The sequence below is a fragment of the Cygnus olor genome, chromosome 4 (assembly GCF_009769625.2).
Source record: "Cygnus olor isolate bCygOlo1 chromosome 4, bCygOlo1.pri.v2, whole genome shotgun sequence".
Taxonomy (NCBI): domain Eukaryota; kingdom Metazoa; phylum Chordata; class Aves; order Anseriformes; family Anatidae; genus Cygnus; species Cygnus olor.
Window position 1 is genome coordinate 55,761,077 of NC_049172.1, and position 20,415 is coordinate 55,781,491.

Sequence of the window (20,415 nt, forward strand, 5' to 3'; positions counted from 1 at the left end):
AGACTCACAAGAAACATATCTTCAGTATAAATGGTGTTTCAGGAGACTCGTGCAGTTTTTTTGTGTACTATACATTTTGCTATCTATTTTTCACAGTCAACACATACAGTCTCCATATTTTAGTCAGCAAGAAGGAATGATTGAAAAGTAATCAACATGAAGATTTTTACAGGAAGCAAAAATATATTTATTGAATTTATTAATTTAGTCCCCCTTTTATAGAAAAATGGCTTGGAATAGTTCGCTAAATGGACTGAAAAATATCTTAATAAATGAACCCATATTCGAGAATTAGATGTAGTATTCTTGATTGCTTTTAGAAATACTAACCTAAACAGCAGGTCTATTTTGGCTATGTTTCTGAGGTCTTACAATATTCCCCTATATTTTATTACTGTAAGTCTCATGCTCATCTTATGGAAAGAAAAAAAAAAAAAAAAAGTTTGAATTTATATACACAAAATATTCAGAAGAATACTTCAGATTAGCTTGCATCAGACTGTTGACAAGATACAGGTAGAAAACATAATATGCATAGACAGTGAAATAGATTTTAAGTGGTAGAAGACTGCCTTTAAGTTATGTTAAATATTTTGAACCCCTCAGGTTGTTTAAGGACATAATGTGAGACTGGATCTTGGCATGCTCTAGATGAACTTTTAGTTGTACTTGAAAGATGACAGCAATGTCTACTGGTCATGATTAAATTATATGACTAATGATGAACCACAAATACCACTTAAGTAGTGCAAATAATTAATGCTGGCAATAGCTGCCACAGTAAATACCTGTATGCCTTACACAGTGTAGAAAGGAAATGATTCATACCCATCTAACCTCAAACACTTAACAAAGCTATGTAATTTGGGAGAACAGTTATCAAGACTCTCTACAGACACAGGAGAAACCTAGGTGTCTCCAGCTGGTGATTCAGCTCACTTAAAGTATGAATGAAGGTGATTATTTGATTGCAGAAAGTGGGGATCCTGTAAGTAAGTAGTACTTTGTTGTATTATAGACAGGAGGGAAAGATGACTGATGAAAATCATTGAAAAAAATGTAATAATATTTGAAAACTACAAACAGTGCATACGAATGCATAAGCATTCTTTATTTATTTTATTTTATTTTATTTTATTTTATTTTATTTTATTTTATTATTTCATTTTTTATAGCAAAACCCTGTGACAAGCTGATATTTCCCACAGTATCTCTTAAAGCTAAGAAGAAAAATATGACTGCTCTGAACCTAGGGCAGAACATAAGCCTATTGCTTCATGGAAGGTAGAGATTTCTGTAAGTCCTTGGTCGGTATCTCTTAACTTCAGAACCTACTGTAAGTTATGCAGTGTTCATGTTGATATTTGAGGTTGCATACATGTTTTTGTTTTTGTTTGAAATAAGAAATGCTCAAAGATATCTCTAGGCTAAATGGAGAAAAAAAAAATAAAGCTCTCATTGTCATGCCATGGAAATAACACAAAAAATTGAAGTAAGGAGTTAGATTAAAATTGTCATAGAAAACCTTTATATAAAATTATTTCTCTGCCAGATGCAATATGCTTGTTCTTGAATAAAAGAATTTCTTTACAGTTCTTGGCTAATATAAGAAAAATCTGAGTTACGATTCTGCTGTGTCTATCCTGACTAAAAACAACTGCAATTATTGTATTATGTGCTGTAAAAGAAAAACACTCATATTTCATTTCTGTCCAGAAACAGTTATACAGATAGATAGTAGGGAGAATTATTTTATTGCTTGACATGTTTTGAAAAAAAAAAAAAAGTAATAACCCACCATTACTATTCAGGATGACAGACAGAGAAAAATGTAATCTTAAAAGAAAATGTCTATTACTTTAGAAAGACCTCATTAAGTGGCTTTCATTAGTTTGCATGAAATAATCACCAGACAATAACTCAGCTCATTGTATTATTTTTCTCACAGAAGGTGGCAAGCCCAATACAGTGAGATATTTACATTAAAAATATGAACTGGGCAACAAGGCTTCCATCCAGCAGAGCCAAAGGACAAGATTTCTAAAGCCAGTGACACTCTCCCTTAACAGTTTTATTTCTATAGAAATTGGAAATAGCATGTGTTATTTTTACACCCCTAATATTTTTAACCTAGTACTAAATAACATTTTGACAATGAAGGTTTGACCCAAGAGCATGAGACAATGTTAAGTAGAGAATGTATCTATAATTCCATATAAAAATATGCTCATTTTATTGATTCAAACTGATAACCAATACCCTACACACTGTTTAAAATGTATCATTTTTTAAATTGCATATTGGATGGCATTAGTATTTATTCAAAATCATTTTAGTTATAAGCGTATTTTTGTGACTAGAAGTAATTGGAGTAGAACATATTTAGTGCTTCACTAACAGCATATAGAGATTTTTTCTGTTCTGTTATAATATACTTGAAAGCTGTTAGACTATTTGAAAAGTTTCCATGTCTGTAAGTGTTTCGTATCCCTACTGTTGTGGAACATTTATGTAAAAGGTATTTTGTCCACTTTTGGTCTTTTTAATTATTTCTTTTATTTCAAAGGAGATTATTATAAGCATAAAATCAGGGCTTAAAAACATCTATCGCATCCTCTTATCAGGCAGATATCAGGTTTAAAGAAATATTTATATACAGTTATTTCTTTTAAGATAACAGAATTTTAAGATAGATCATGGACATATATTATTTTACTGTCATAGCACTTTAAAAATAACTCTTGTATGGAACAGCAAGCTATCAAAAATGGTAAATAGTCATGTACATTTCCTTATGTTCTGTAAGATTCAGACTGTACCCAGTAATGGGAATAATTCAGATGTGTTCTTGTATCATATGGCATTTGAGATATATCTTTGGAAGAAAAAACATCTCAAAATGTTAACTTGATTTTAAAGCTTTAGGATGTTGTTAGACTTGGGGAAAAATACTACTACTAATAAAAAACACTTATTTTTGTGGTGTTCTTGATATATTGCAATTACGTATATTAATTCCTACTAGCATAGTTTATATTCCTCTATATTGAGATATGAAGACATAAATAATTTGTAACTCAGGAATACGCTAGGCATGTTTCTTTTACACTGAAGAGTTTCTGCTTTGCACATTCAAGAGCACTGAAGAGAAATAATAGCCATATCCCAGACAGGTGAAATCAGCTGCTGTCAGCTGGCATCACTGGGGAGCTATTCTGGGGAGTTTCCATGGGGAGTTATCAGGGATCTTCCTGATCCAGTCTCTTCAAACAGTAACTTTCTTACAAATAATATGGAACATATTATATCCTGCATTTCTGAACAGACTGTATTCAGACCAGGGCTGGTTTCAAGCAGAAAGAAAACAGAATGCTGCCTGGGACAGAGTAGTGCCAGGGACAATAGGAAATTTAAGTTGCTATGTGGGAAGAGAGAGAATGAAAAATCTGAGTAGTGACCATTATTTTATCCCTGTTTATGAGATAGCAGCATTTGATTCTGTCAGTGCTGTAAATCATGAGCTAGTTTTTCCTAAACATATTTTAAACAAATGTTTTCCATTTTACTGCAGTATAACGCTAATTTAAATACAGCAGATTAGTAAACATCATAAGTAGGAAACAAGTTATTAAAAAAATGTAATCCACATTAGTTTCTTAATACTGCTTCAGTTCACACTCATAATTCCTAAATTATATATTTAAAAAAAATGTTTTTAAAAAGTACTAGAAAGCTAGTTATAAAAGGCTCCAAAATTATACCATCTCTCTTTTACTTGCTTGTGAAAGGGAGCTAACTTTGCCCTTACAGATGAAGAGCATTCTGGTGGGTTCTTCTGTACTCAGTCAAATCAGAGTGAAATAAAATTTAGTAGGAAAATAGAATTAGATACAGAAATATTTGTTAATCTTTCTTAAGTCAATGAAGAAATGCCTGTCAATGTCAATAACTGTTGGATAACATCTATTGAGTCATGAAGGTGGTTTTTCTATCACTGAATGTCTGCTAAGATGATAGTTTAAATTTAGCTAACTTCATAGAGTTTTGAGTCAGTATATAATTTTCAGGACTAATAGTAAGAACTGAGTGTCTGATTTTGACTTAAGCAAAACCAGCATGACAATATTTTTGTATGCACAATTCTAGTTATTAACTTGGATTATTTTATACGTCTTGTTCCAAATTCTTGTTTTTTTTTTTGTTTGTTTTTTTTTTCCATTTGTTTTAAATTTGAATTGTGCTGATCTACGTGGTGATAGATAAAAATATGTAACTGTATATGTTTGATTTCACATTTTCATTTTTAATTCACATAAGTGTAAAAATAATGTGTAAAACAAAAGATTAAGATAACACTCAATCTTGTCTGTTGTTTCATAAACTATAATTTTAGCAAAATGATAGTAAAATGAAAAAAGGAAAAGATATCAAACATCTTTTTTTTCAAGAGAAGTAAAGATTTATACTTCTGCTTGTCTAATTTGTGATCTATAGACATAGTTTTATTACTCTTTTTCTTTTTTTTTTCTTTTTTTTTTTTTTTTTTTTCATAATTTGACATATTTCTGGCTATATTGGGGAAAGTTAAGAAACTGGCATCGGGTTTTCTGTTTAACATAATGAACATCTTTTCTCCACTTCTGCCATAGTCAGCACAGGTGAAAATCTAATAAAGCAGGGTCTTTAACAACTTAAAATTGCCCCTGACATTATCTTATCAGTTGTATCAGGCCTTGAACGATACAGACTAGGAAAATCTTTCAAGAACATTTTGACAGAGTGGCAGAGTATTTGTAAAAACAGCAAGAATTTTAAATCATATTCAGAGACATAAAGTAGCATAAAATGTACTTGCCCAGAGCCAAACTGTTGGGTTCTTAAGTTCTACATTTTTTTTTCTTCAAGGTTAAGGTTTGATTACTGAACAATATAAAGTGTATCGACAGTATAGTATAGATTAATTCCCTAATATACAAAAGTGTACTTTAGATCAACAGCTTTTTGTATGCTTTTTCTATGCTTTTTAAGTAATAAAGCATACGGAGATATATTATATTCATGAACATGTCAGCTAAGCTTTGTAAAGCCTAAGGATGTGTATAAATCTAAGCAATGAGATGAAAAGAGTCTTTTAAAAGTGCCACAGAAAAATTACATAAAATGTTAGTGTAGTCAGTGTTGGAGGAATGTTTTTATGTTTTTTGTTTGTTTGTTTGTTTTAACAACTGAATTAAAACTAAACATGAACTAATGATCAGAATCACAAAAATTTCAACACAAAATATTATGTTGATGAAAGCTGAAACAGCATAATTTCCTGACAAAAGTTCAAAGTAATGTCACTAAATTATTAATATTCTAAAGACATAATACCAGTTTGTATAAATAAAAACTAAAATCAATAACATTATATCAAATTACAGCAATGGATGGTCAAGATTTTACTTGCTTTTTGTAAATGTTGATTTGTCAGACAGAAGTCTACTCACAGGTCTTATTCTGTAATAGTAATATCTTTTGCTGTTGGAAACAAATCATACAACAAAGGACAGCAGAGAAAATCAATTGCACACAAAAAGATGTGCATAAATAAAAGTTTGCTAACTTAAATCTTCCTTTGTTATAAAAAAGCATAGCTTAAAATTATGTATCCCAGCTTGTTTTGCATTTTTTGCAAAAATATTATCATATATGAAGAGCAGAGATACATAACGAAAAATGAAAATAATTGAAAGAAAAACAGGAAACAGTAAGAAAAACAAGAGTGTCAGTAGCCAGTAATAACCACAGTGAAAGCGAAAGGAAAGATTCCTGATCCTTCTAGAGTGTTGCTTTGTATTTCAGTTAAAATCATAGTTTCAAAGGAGCACAGAGATTTAGAAGTCTAAAGGAAACAATACAATGTTTAGAATGTACCCAACATACTCAGAGACAGGCCTAAATACTCAACTCTATTGATACAGAAAATATTATTTCATTTCTTGTCCAATAATATGATATTTTCATTAGAAGGAAAAGAAGAGGAAAAAAAAATTATTCTTTTATTCCAATGTGTCTTATTCTATCAACATTCCCTATGAATAATTCCCATTATATTTGAATATGTAATAGAACCCACCATCACAAATAGACCCCCATAGAAAGATATGATTTAAAAAAAAAAAAAAAAAAAAAAAAAGTTTTGCGGGATTTGTCTGCATATGGGACATAAAAGGCTGGAATGTTCCATTTACCAAAGGCCACCACCATTGCCACTGGTTCCATTTCAAATGGGTGTTCACCTGAAAAAATACTTAGTTAAATTTTATTAAGGGCATCCCTGAAGTATCCCTTTCCATTGTCTATCGGGCAACCCTGGCTATACGTACAGACTGGGCGACGAGACGCTGGAGAGCAGCCCCACAGAGAGTGATCTGGGGGTTGTGGTTGACAACAAGTTGAATATGAGCCAGCAGTGTGCCCTGGCAGCCAGGAGGGCCAACCGTATCCTGGGATGCATCAAGCACGGCATTGCTAGTCGGTCGAGGGAAGTGATTGTCCTGCTCTACTCTGCGCTGGTGCGGCCTCACCTGGAGTACTGTGTGCAGTTCTGGGCACCACAGTACAAAAAGGACATGAAACTGTTGGAGAGTGTCCAGAGGAGGGCGACGAAGATGGTGAAGGGCCTAGAGGGGAAGACGTATGAGGAGCGGCTGAGGTCACTGGGCCTGTTCAGCCTGGAGAAGAGGAGGCTGAGGAGGGACCTCATCGCAGTCTACAACTTCCTCACGAGGGGGAGTGGAGAGGCAGGTGACCCATTCTCCGTTATCACCAGTGATAGGACTGGCGGGAACAGTGTTAAGCTGAGGCAGGGGAAGTTTAGGCTGGACATCAGGAAGAGGTTCTTCACCGAGAGGGTGGTTGCACACTGGAACAGGCTCCCCAGTGAAGTAGTCAGTACACCAAGCCTGTGTGAATTTAAGAAGCGATCGGACTGTGCACTTAGTCACATGGTCTAAACTTTAGGGCAGACCTGTGTGGTGCCAGGAGTTGGACTTGATGATCCTAATGGGTCCCTTCCAACTCCGGATATTCTATGATTCTATGATAAAAGTGAATTTAATTTTTTTAATAAAGATGAAAATACTTCCTAAAACCAAGTAAAAATAATTACTTCTTTTTTTTTTTTTTTTTTCCATTGGTTATGGTGTCATTTTTTTTTTTTTTTAGAAAATTTATCTATCCAAAAGCTGGATATAGAGTGGTACATTCCCATAGCTGTATTCCTATAACCTCAGGATAGACAACCATCTGGTACTTCCTGGCTAAACTTGTGCCCTTCACAAAGATATTTTGTGATTATAGATGGTGTCTTAAATATTTGTACTCATGTTCACCTGTTCATATGGCATTATGCCTACATGCAAGTCAGTTTTTTTCATGAGGTCACTGGTTCTGGACATCAGTGAGCGTAGATTAGCAGTCTAGATAATAATACTGTTGCCATATTTTTTTAGCTGCACATAAAATTCTGTCTCAGTGACATCATTTTTGTGGTAGGCCGACAAGCCACTTCATAAATAATTGTAGAGTGATGAAATTACACCTTCAAATCAGTAGATGAATACTCATGAAATTCTTATAAGAGAGACAATAGCATCCATCTAAAGCAGAGTATTCTGGTGATAAAAAATGTCACTTCTACGTATAATCCATCACATGTTATTATTAGCTGCAATCAGGTGTAGGCCTAATGAGAAGCATTTTGAAAGAATGCTTGTACTGGCACTGGCTGGAATGAAGTTATGAAGTCAACTTTCTTCATAGCAGCTTGTAAACTACAGTATTTTACATTTAAGGCTAATACAGTGCTGATAACATACTGGTGGTTTAGGTACCAAACAGTGCTTGCAGTGTCAAAGCCTTCTCTCTCTCCCTTGCTTCTCCAGAGTTAGTAGGCTCCAAGTGGGCAAGAGGCAGGGATTTGATGCAGCCAGCACAGCTGATCCAAACTAACCAAAAGGTTGTTCCATACTACATGACATTATGCTCAGCAATAAAATCTCAAGGAAGGAAGGAAGGAAGGAAGGAAGGAAGGAAGGAAGGAAGGAAGGAAGGACATTTGTGGTTATCGTGGCTCTTACCAGATAAGTTATGTAAGCTGAGGTCTTGTATCCCAGGACATTGAATGCCTTTCTGCCAATGGGAACTGGTGAATTAATTCCTCTTCTTACTTTGTTAGCATGAACAGCTTTTTCTTTTCTTTTGAAACTGTCTTTCTCTTGATCCACAAGTCTTTTCAGCATCTGTTTTTCTCCCTTGCCCCTGAGAAAGAGGAGTGAGTGAAAGACAGGGTGAGTGTTTAGCTGCTGCCTGGGTAAACCCAACACAATTTTAATATAGCATTTGTAGGCAGAAATTTTAGTTAAAAGATCTACATTTGAAGACTTCATTAAAATCCACGTCAGTAAGTGACAGCTTAAAATACAGTAGTTTGAATTTCATCTTCAGACCATGTCCAAGGTCAGAAAAGTTTACATTCCAATAAAACATTACAAATTTCAGATAACATCTGACTTCTGATTTGCAAGCACTCTTTTGAAGCTGTGGAAATACTTTGTTTTTCAGCAGTGGAACAGAAATTACTAATATATCAAGTTATATCAAGTATATCAAATATCTCAAGTTTTAGATAACTTCAAGCAATATAAATCTTCAGGTATCACAAAGATGTGCAGAGAAGAGGTGTTACTATACAAGCAAAAATGTGTACAGGTATAAGAAGTATAATCTGCAGTTGGATTTTAGACCTACATAATATTGCTAAGAAATGTAGTATAGAAAAAAAAATGTGACTGGTAAAGAAAATATTGGAAATATTCAGGTAGCTATAGGTGCTATGAAAGCATGGTAAGTAAGTTATGTCAGCAATGGAGTTGACATGGACAACCATATCTGTATCTTGTGATAAAGTGATCCAAAGATTTGTAATGACCCAGAAAAAAATAAAATAAAAATTTAAAAATCAATGATTAACAAAGTAGTCTAACATATTCTCTAACAAAAGAGATGCAATTAAACAATGCAATACTGAAAAGTAAAATAATATATTGTAAACAATTTTGCTTAGAAGATTCTACACCTAACAGAAATGGAAAGACAGAGCAGAAGTTTAACTTTATAGCTAATCATTCAGAAGAAAAAAGAATTAAACATTCAGAAGAAAAAAAAAAAAAGAAAACGAGCATTTAAGATATGAATAGAAATCATTTTAGTTTAGAAGAGGGTAATTCTGAAGTTTTTTCTTCATAAATTTCATATTATGGAATTAACATGAACACTTTTTTCTTGTTACTAACTCATTTGATGATGGACTTTTTAATTGTTGGGATTATAGTGTGGGATCAAAATCAAGACAAAATACCTGATTTTTAAGCATGCATGTATGTCCTGGTTTCAGTTAGGACAGAGTTAATTTTCCTCCTAGTAGCTGGTAGGGTGCTATGTTTTGGATTAGGATGAGAAGAGCGCTGATAACATGCTGATGTTTTAATTGTTGTAGAGCAGTGCTTACGCCAAGCCAAAGACTTTTCAGCTTCTCACTCTGTCCTGCTAGCGAGCAGGCTAGGGGTGCAGCAGGAGCTGGGAGGGGACAGACCTAGGACAGCTGACCCAAACTGGCCAAAGGGGTATTCCATACCATCTGACATCATGCTGAACAATATATAGGGGTGGCTAGCCGGGGTGGGGGGGCCGGCTGCTTGGGGATAGGCTGGGCATCGGTCAACGGGTGGTGAGCAATTGCATTGTGCATCACTTATTTTGTACACATTATTATTATTAATACTGTTATCATTATTGTTATTATTATTATTATTGTTATTATTATTTTCCTGTCTTAATAAACTGTCTTTATCTCAACTCACAGGCTTCACTTTCCCGTTTCTCTCCCCCATCCCAGAGAGGGAGGGGGGAGGGTGAGCGAACGGCTGTGTAGTGTTTAGCTGCCAGCCGGGCTAAACCACAACAATGTATTATATCATTCTCATTGCAGGAGAAATGCTATTTAAGTCCTCTTAAGATGCTTTTCTAACATAGACCAGAAGACACTCCATACATACTCAAGGAAACTGAACGACACAATTTTTAAGCTATTAAATATCAAGAACAGCTGTAAACAAGTCTCACTCTCTGTTTTAAAGGACATGTAAGGGAAGCTTATGCTGAGAAGACTTTTTAGCTGTAAATCACTGAACAGTTAGATTGTTCCAAGTCATTACATCCTTTCTTTCTAACATATATTTCAGTGTTGAAACCTAGCATACTCTAACAGCAATGTACAAAGCTGTCTTTAGAATCTTGTAAAAGTACAATAGGTCACTTATGGGTTGTCTAAGAGTATCCTTGGAGTATCCTTATCCCTTGCCACCAGTCCCTTAAAAAACAACCTCCAATAACTACTTTGTTGATAGAAATAGAGTACATGCAAAGCAGTTAATGGAACTAAATGTAATCCTTCTAAAGCCATAGAATGCTAAGAACATTGCATTAAAAGCACATGAGTGAGAATGACTACAGTCCCTTAAACCTCAGTCTCCTGTGTAATAAGCATGGAGTTCACAGAGCGGTCCACTAGGTACTTACTATATTTTGTTCTTATTCCACTAGCAGACACAAGCAGAGTCTCAAAATCATAAACATCTCCCAACTTCTGTGATAAATGTACATATGTCTGTCCAAAGCAGTTTTTTTTTTTTTTTTTTTTTTTTTTTTTTTTTAAAGAGGAAAAAAATGTAGTAATATGGTTCCTTCATGGAAAATACTTTTGCATCTGTGAACCCTCTGCTGTGCTGAATTTTGCAACAGAGTTTCTGCAACAGAGTTTCTTGGTTCCAAGAAACTATAGCTCCATAACCTGAATTAAAATATCTAATATCTTTCAGTAGTAGTACTACCCAGATCCTCTTTCTAACCACTAGAAGTGAAGCCTGTTGTAGTTCACTGTTTTCTGAACAAAACAGTAACAATTGACTAAGAATCTAGTAAGCCCTTTTCAGCAGTGTTTTGCAGCAGCTCTTCTGCAGTTCCAGAACTGGTGATGTAGTACTTCAGTAACAGTTTTCTTGCTTTCTTGTTTTCTTGCACCACATTCCAGAAATATTATTGGAAATCCTAGGAGTGCTTCAGAAGTATATCCTCACTGCCAATAAAAACCAAGCTAGTAAGTTTCCAAACTTCAAGTTATATAGCTATAACATGGATTCATTTGCAAACAAGGAAGGAAGAAGTTACAATTTTGGCTCTGATACTCTATGAAGGGGGTTTTAAAATGTTTTAATCTCTATTAAAAAAAATGAAACTGCTGACATTTATGATTTCCCACTTTTTTTTTCTTCTGTTTTTCTTTTTTTTTTTAATGAAAAAAATGCTAATATATATTTTTGAAGATAAAATATTTTGTGACAGAGGGAAATCTAAACTGACCTAGAGAATAAACGGGTTGTAAGAGAGATTCCAAAGTGGCAATTCTTTGAAATGGCAGTTCTTTATTCAAAATAAATGTTCAGTACAATATATATATATATATATATATATATATACACTTAGAATTTGAATTCTTAGATTTAAGATTAGTAGATATTAGCTTGCCTCAAAAAGGCATGAGACAGGAAACAAAAGTTTTGTAATATTCTGAATAAAGAGCTATATCTGGAAGGTTAAAGCATGTGAAAAGTAGAGCATGTAACAGCAGTAATAAACCTCAACTAAGAACATACATCAGGCTGCAAAAAATGACTGTCTTTTCAAGTATTCAAAGGACTCTATTAACCTTCAAGGTTGCTGATGCCTTCAGGTGTCTGCTAAATTAATTTATTTTTCTGGCAAAGATGAAATATCAAACATCTCCAAGGTTTCCCTGTATGGAAATGTCTTAGTGTTGTCAAGTTACTACTTCAGTGTCGGGTGGTGTTTTGGCAGAAAATACTGTTGATATCCCAAGAAATTGCAAGCAGCTAAAAAAAATTATTTCAAAATTAGCTTGATGGCCATAAAGAGGGGACAGCAAACCAACTTTTTTAGCTACAAAAGTGCTTTAGCCTAGGTTCATTAAGGGATGAGAAAGGAAGTCAAGATGTATGTGAAGAAACGATGGAGAAGGAGAAGATAAATATAAGTGAAGGTTAACAGGGGAACTTTGACATGCTTAGAGGGGCAGGTGTTAAAAGGATTGTCTAAAGGATTGTCTTCATTGTCTATACAGTAATGCATAAAACTTGGATAATAAACAAGAACTAAAAGCTCACAAGGCTATGACATTGTCAGAAAAATTTGTTGAGGTAATATACATGACAGAAGCAGTGTTACAGGTGATTAAATCAGGAAGCACAGGCAAGAAAGAAGAGAATTCTTCCTCTTGTCCTGTATGCTAAGGAAATCCTTGGCTGCACAGGCTTTCAGCATGAAACCAAAATATGCCTGTCAAAATCAGTGGGTTAATACCAAAGGGAATGTAACTTTGGAGACATTGTCAGGGGAGTCTGTTACAGGCTGCTCGACCAAGCAGATAAAGTGCATAAAGCTTTATAGCAAAAATCTCCATGTTACAGGCCCTGTTTCTCATAAGGGATTTAAACCATCCACACACCCAGTGGAAGGGCAACACAGCATTGTACAACCATGAAAGTTTCTTAACTAAATTTGTGGTAATTTCCTAACACAAAAGGCAGATTGGTAAATAGAGAGTATCTTACTTGACTTCTTACTTGACATAAACAGTCAAGAACTGGTGGCAAAAGTCCTCACTGATGGCAGCTTGATTGGAGGGATAACCATGAGAAAACTGCATCCAGTATTTAAAGGAAGCCTGGGAAGGTGAGCCAAAGAGAACTCGACACTGCAGGAGAGAGGATTAGATTAGTTTGTAAGTGTGATTCAGGAGTGAAGGAAAATGTCACAATTATAATTAAAGACTATTAAAGATTCTTAATTAACAAAAGGGAGAAATTATCTGATATGTATGTCTGTAGGATAACCACTACTGAGGGAGTGAAGATTATGGCACAGCAGCCTGTTGCTTGAGTGCACCATGGGATACAGTGATGTGCCTTGACCAGAAGAAGGAGGTGATCAAATGTGAAGAAGTCCAAGGAGCTGTTGTAACAGCATCATTCTCATCTCCCAAGTTAAGCACAACCTACAAAGCTTCTCCCACTCTCCTAGAGGTGAGCCACTGCAGCAGCCTCCTCAGTTCTGTTTACTTCAAACTTTCCTCTTAGTTACTTTGGAGTTCTGCTGAAGGTGTGTACAGGATTGTAAGACAGAGCTGGACAGTCTTCTTTGTTGGGTTAATTTTGGTTTGAGTTTCTTCAGAAAGTGCTTATTGTTTTTGTTGTTTTGTTGTTGTTGTTGTTGTTGTTTTTTCTGGTCTTTCCTTGTTTATTTACATTTTCTATGTTACTGCTTCATAGTCTCCTTTTACTGAATCAGAAACAGAGCTTCTGCAACTGTTAAATGTTGCCTGAATTAGTACAGTGTCTATCTACAGCATCTACAGCAAAATATATATGCCTTTATACTAAACGTATACTACATGTGAACAGCTATAAATAGCCTGTTTAAACAGAAGTCCAGCATGTTGGGAAGTATTGATGAACATAAATTCAATGTCTCTTCCATGCTTCTTTGTCACCCAACCAGATCTCTCTGCTCCCTTCTCTGGATTCTGAGACTTACTAGATCTTATTGAGGCTTCACTGCCTATCTGTGCAGATGTACTCTCTAGCTGTTGTCATTATTTTGTTTACTGTAGCTGACATTGACAGTTGAAAGGGAAATGTTGTATTTGTATGTCTTTGGTTAATACTGTCTTCAAAGCCACAACTTATTTGTGATTACCCTACAGAATTCAAAATACTATTGGTGACTATGACAATTGTGACCATTATTCTAACTGAGAACAAGAAAATATGTTGACAGGATAAAAATGAACAGGGAATTTCTTCTATAAACAGTCACAGGCAGATAAGAACAATCTTGAACAAAACAAAATATATGAAATTAATATATTTCAGTCAGTAAATCTCTCATATTTTCAGTTGCAATATCTTTACCATAAAAACAAACCAAACCAACCAACCAAACAACAACAACAACAAAAAAACCAACTAGATATTTCTATTCATAGTTAGAAAGATATCTGTTTTTGCAATATAACTTAGTAGTATGGCTATATTTACATGTCTATATTCATGAGATATTTTGCCAAATAATAAAGAATATCCAAGGCATTTTATTTTCAGTGTTGTAATCAAAAGCATCCTATTCATAAGGAAGCACTTTCTGAAGCAACTCAAAACGTTATTATGCTATAAAGCTTGGGCAGGAGAAACTGTCTGTAAATTACTTTTTTCCAGAACTCAGAAAAATTATGTAATGAATCCTCCCCCTCCCCCAAATAAAAATGTGACAAAAAATACAAGTATCACTATCTTAAGGAAAATATAGCTCTTTTGAAACTAAGAAATGTGAGGTAAGATGTATAATTATATTCTTGATTGTTATATGAGTAGAATTTTCAGGAATATTTTAAAAGCATACTTCATAGCAATATAAAATTATAGAGGAAATAATGTAATGACAGACAAAACAATGGAACTTCCTCTGATGAAGTACAGCTGTGTCCAATTATGTTTTATGAAGTATGAAATATAAAGTCAAAATTGCAAATTCTAGAGAAATGAGAAATTTACATATGATGAAAGTTTCAAGAATCAAGATTACTCATGACTGAAAAGGAAATAGTTGAAGAAAACTGAGAGATGTTGGAGAAAATAAAGGAAAATAACTGCAGCTTGTTTTCTTCCTCATCCCATTAAAAGACAGGTAAATGGTGAATGCTTGTAATACAATGTTAGTAAAGCTAAAATTCAGATAGTCAAATGTCCTATGGAATATAATTTGATCTTTTATGGAGATGAAGTCTGAGGCCTTTGCTGTGTAAAACATTCTTCATTAGATCAGAACAAAGCTTATAGGTTTGCGCTAATGAGCAGTCTGAGCATATTGGGTAGGTCTCAGACCTTTCTGTAAATTTAGTTCGTATGAGTAAAACAGATGTCTTAAGCATAAGAGCCTATATTTTAGTCCAACTATAAATTTAAAATGTCACATATAAGATGTATAAATGACTTCAGATTGGAGGGGTTGTTTCATTATTGTTTTGATTTTTAACAGAAGATCAAAATACTTAAAATAAAAAATTACTTTGACTATATTGCTCCTTGAATTATTTTTGGAATTTGTCATTGTGCACATCACAAACCTATGTCTGCCCTGATTTAAGAGTATGACTTTTAAGAACAAAATTACTGACTCATTTATAGGTAACTAAATTATGGACAGTCTTTAAGAGTATGTTCTGACACTGAGGATAAGGAAAAGAACAGGATTAAGTCTTCCATCTAATGTGTAAACCAGATCATAAAATAGGCTGGAGTTTTTGTCTTCACATAACTAGAATACAGTAGAGGTCATGGTGATTTATATTTGGTCATTGTCCCATTGAATAGTCACAGCAGTTTTGGAAGTACAGAAGGAAAAATGATATGCTTGCTTTGTAGACATTTACTACCTAAAAAGTTAACTGGAATAATTTCATGGAATATCTCATGTATTCCCTTCTTGGGCACATCTCTCTCAGTACTTACATATCTGCCAGAAAACTATTTTCTAAATTGTGTATGTTCATATATTAAGATTCACAAACATTTCTATAAAAGAGGACTAATGGAAAAATGAAAATATGACAAATGAATAGCTATGTTTCTTGAATGCTACTGATAGTTATCATTTTACCTGAAAAGTTTAAATATTTGCAAGCAAAAAATAAATATGATCTTTTGCAATGATCCTAATTATATTCCTATGAAAACATTCACTCTTTGCAAAATGAAATAAATCCAGAAGATAGATATTCCCTGAAAGGAAGAAAAACATTGAATCCCTAGAAGTAAAAATTATCAAAATTACATATCCAAAAAATATACTCTGTTTCTCTTTATAGCATAACAAGTCTACTGATTTCAACATATTTTATAGCTGCATAATATACTAGTTTCCTTACATTTTTCATGAGTTAATAAAAGGTAGTTTAAGAATGACACTGAGAATTCTTATGTCCTTTTTCCTTGAATGTATATACAGACTGGGGAACAAGAGGCTGGAGAGCAGCTCACAGAAAGGGTTCAGGGTGGCTGGGTGGGATGAGTGTGTGTTAGTCGATGCAAGTTGATTATGAGTCAACAGTGTGCCCTGGCAGCCAAAAGGGCCAACCATATTCTGGGGTGTATCAAGCATGGCATTGCTAGCCAGTCAAGGGAAGAGATTGTCACGTTTTACTCTGCACTGCTGCAGTCTCACCTTGAGTACTGTGTGCAGCTTTGGGCACCACAATATAAGAAGGACATAAAACTATTAGAGTGTTTAAAGGAGGGCTACAAAGATGATGAAGGGTCTAGAGGGCAAGACGTATGAGGAGCGGTTGAAGTCAGTTGGATTGTTCAGCCTAGAGAAGAGGAGACGGGAGATATCATCATGGCCTACAGTTTCCTCACAAGGGGAGTGGAGGGGCAGGCACTGATCTCTGCTCTCTGGTGACACTGACAGACCCAAGGGAACAGCATGGAGCTGCAACAGGGGACATTCAGACTGGGTGTTATGAAAAGGTTCTTCCCTGAGTGAAGGGTGGTTGGCCTATTGGGAACAGGCTCCTCAGGGCAGTGGTCACACACCAAGCATGCCAGAGTTCTGGAAGCATTTGGACAATGTTCTCAGATGTAGGTTCTGATTTTTGGGTGATCCTGTGTGGAGCCAGGAGTTGGACTCAATAATCCTTGTGGGTCCCTTCCAACTCAGGATATTCTATGATTCTGTGATACCGATTCTAAATTTACACTTTTTTTTTTTTTTTTTTTTGTACTTATCAATTTCTCAAATGCATTTGTGTTAATAGAGAAGTTGTCTGATCATGGTTTGCCTTCCCATAATCCTTTTCTCTTCTTTTCTCAGCTTGTTGGAATGGTAAGGGCAAACCTGTGTGCATGGAAAAAGCTATTCCTAAATACCATGAAGGTGCTATGCAGTTATTCCAAGTCGAGGATGAAATCATGTTTCCTAACTTTATCACAGTCACTCCTGGAAAGCGATTTTTTTCAGGCCAGCCTTCCTTCTAATCATCAGGGGAATTTCAAACTAAATCAGTTTAGTTTAGAATTCTAGATTACCTGTAAAGTACCCGTACAACTAAAATTAATCGACATGAATCAAAGTCCAAGGAGCTGCAAAAAGCAGAATTACTTACACGGGCTGAGATGTACAAAGCAGATACAAAAAATTAGTGAGACTGCACAGTTAAATATTGTTTGCTGTCTATATCATCATTTCAATCCATACTTCACCCAAGAGTTTCTTTTCCCAGGATAAAATCTAGTGCACTGAAGTAAGTAGAAATTCTCGCAGTAGGGGAGAAATTGATTCGTGATATTTGAGTTCCTTCAAGAGTTTAAAATAGATTAATTGCTTGCCTGAAATTATTTCCCACTGAATGAAAAATCCTAATTTGATATTTTCTTTTCCACAGTACTGCAGTAAAGTTAGTGGACAGCTTTCCACTGTGGTCAACAGGCTTTGGAGGTAATACCAAGGATCTGATCTTGCAGACCATTTCACACATGAAAGCATATTGGTTTCAGGGAGAATTCTGCATACAGAAATATTTTGGATTGAGTTTGAAGATGAAAAATGACTTCAGATTTCTAACACATTCTTTTTAATACAATGCTTTGCTGCTCTTAATCATACAAATTTCCCTTAGGACTACTGCTCTTTACTGTAAAAGTTAATATAGCTGTGTGGTTTCCACAGATATGAGTAGAGCTTTTCATATATACTTATAGCTTATTCACCTTAGCATTAATGCTATCAAATTTCTTGGTTATGAAAAACTCTACAAAATAGTGTTTACCATCCTGTACTTTAAACATAACTAACATAACTAAACATAACTAACCGTATGTTGTATTTATAACATTCAAAAGCCATTCATGTTCATTTGCACTAAGTTTTAATGCACTAATGCATTTATTGAGAAGCAGTTAGTTGAATGAAACAGTAAAACAGAAAAGCTCAGTAAAATCAGATACAGGATAGATTAAAATCATTACTCTAACCAGAAAAAAAAAAAAAAAAAAAAAAAATAAAAAAAGGAATTCCTTTCTCAAAGAAAATTCAAGTATCAAACTAATATGGTATAAAACACAGTGTTCCATGAAATCAGAGAAGTAAAGATGGAGGGGAAGTTTAACTGAAAGGTGATTTTATAAATTTAGAAATTGAGATCAATTCTGTCATGTTTTGAGTAGAAAGAGGAATTTGAGTGAATAATTTCTTTTTATTTCAAATAATTTTTAGCATTCTAAAAATGTAAATTAGTAGTACAAAAAAATGAATGTCATTAATAAAGAAATACATCAATATTGCAGATAAAATGGTTGCACATAAAAAAGCTTCTTACTATCCCTGCTGTACTCATCATTTCAATGTTCCCTTTGGTTGAAACTTGAGCATTCCTCAGGACGAATACAGTGGGGAGAAGTTTTCAATTAGCCAGTGTCCTGAGTCTCAAAGGACAATGTTCACAGTGTTGGTGACAGAGAGGTCCTTCCTCCACAATTTTGGGTACACTTCAAAACAGTTCAATGTTTTTGCATTCTACCTCCTTCTTACTGCTTCCAGCTTAAGTTAGAAAGATACAGAAGAACCAACCCCAGCCTCAGATGACATAAACGGCTACTGTTTGTTATTACCTAAGTTTTCCACAGGTGGCATTCACAGAACTTCATCTAAAACAGGTGAGGTGGTAGTCACTTGACTACCAATAGTTATTTAACACATTCAGCCCAAAGCAAACTCTGACCAGTCCTGAGAGCTTGCACTGTTAGGTGACTACATAATCTATTGATTTTTACCACTAAAGAAAAACCTGTCACCAATTTGGTGACAGTACTCTGTAGTTTAAGGAAGTAACATTTTGTAATCTTTCATGATTATACAGATTTCACAGTTTATGAAACTGTTGTGTTCCGTTAGAATACTTGATTACAAAATTTAAATATCAGGTCTATATATATTTTTTTTTTATTTTTTTTTTTTTTTTTTTGAGAGAGAGAGACCTGCAGTGCCTCGACTGTGACTTTATAACATGGTCTCTTCAAAAGGTAAATTTCTGCATGTGATCCCTTTTCACCCTGTTACTTCAACTCAAACATTTTGTAATCATACACTATTTACTGACATCTTGGAAGAATTTCATGATCAGTTTTATCTTCGAAGTTTGGAATAGTAAAAGACTTTGAGAGAATATTTATGTTTAAAGGTCTTTGTAGAGGAAATGAAAAACTGTTTACAATAAGCATTAACTATCTTTTAAAAGTAATAAAAATTTGTTTCCTTGAGAGTGAGAAGGGGTAGTATGTAAGCTGCTGATTTCAATTCAGAAAAATGGAAAAATGCTTCATTTTCAAAGAGAAACTAGAGAAACAGTGTATTGATCACTGCATTTAGAAATGTCAACCTGCCTATTATGTACCCAGCAAGCACTTTGTTTTAATTCTTCTTTCTTCATATGTTAGTGTCTTTCCTTATCATACGGTTTGAGTAAAATAAGTATTTAAAGATACAATATTTTAATCCCTCATTGCTATTTCACTTTCTTTTTTACATAAGTTTTAAACCATGGATGATGCAGGTAATTTGCTGGGTTCAGGAGCTGCTCATCCATACAACATAAAAATAAAAATCTGTTTTCCACTGTCACTGAAGCACATATCAAGGTCAATAAAAGAAGCTAGGTTTCCTGTGGCCCAATGTAATGTTGTCATTGAATCATGATACTTTGTTTTATTATAGTTTTGTTTTCAATAAATGCTTGCAATATGGGATAAATAATTTTGCTTACAAGAGGAGAATTCTCACCCTGCCACACAACACCAACATGAAGACTATTCAGAGCCTCTGCACCCTGACATGTCTGTGAAATAAGGGAAAACACATAAATCATTAGAAAGAATGTCCCTAATGCAGTTATGTAGCTGTCAAACCTTTTCCCTTTTCCTAAAGAAAGAGTTACTGTCTTCAAACCTTGGACATCTTGAGAGCACTTAAGAATGTGTCCCAGCTGAATATACGGCATGTTCTTCAGATGACTTAAAGCCAGTTAGTAAATGAATCAAACATTCCAAAACACCCCATGGATGTTGTTTTTTAGGACTCAGTCTCACAAACCTGACCAAAACAGCAAAAGACTCACTCACTCATATGAGCAGCCCTATTGTCTTCTAATTTTTTTTTTCTTTGAGTTTGAAGGCTGTTGCAGGTACA

General features: G+C 34.4%; 1 long non-coding RNA gene across 1 annotated transcript; it reads right to left on the bottom strand.

Moving 5' to 3' along the window:
• Positions 1–7,483: 7,483 nt before the first annotated feature.
• LOC121069843 lies at positions 7,484–20,219 on the bottom strand. The gene is made up of 3 exons (XR_005819668.1): positions 19,994–20,219; positions 8,124–8,304; positions 7,484–7,981 (listed from the first exon to the last, which is right to left on the bottom strand). It is a non-coding gene; the product is annotated as an uncharacterized LOC121069843 (long non-coding RNA).
• Between the last annotated feature and the right edge of the window lie 196 nt (positions 20,220–20,415).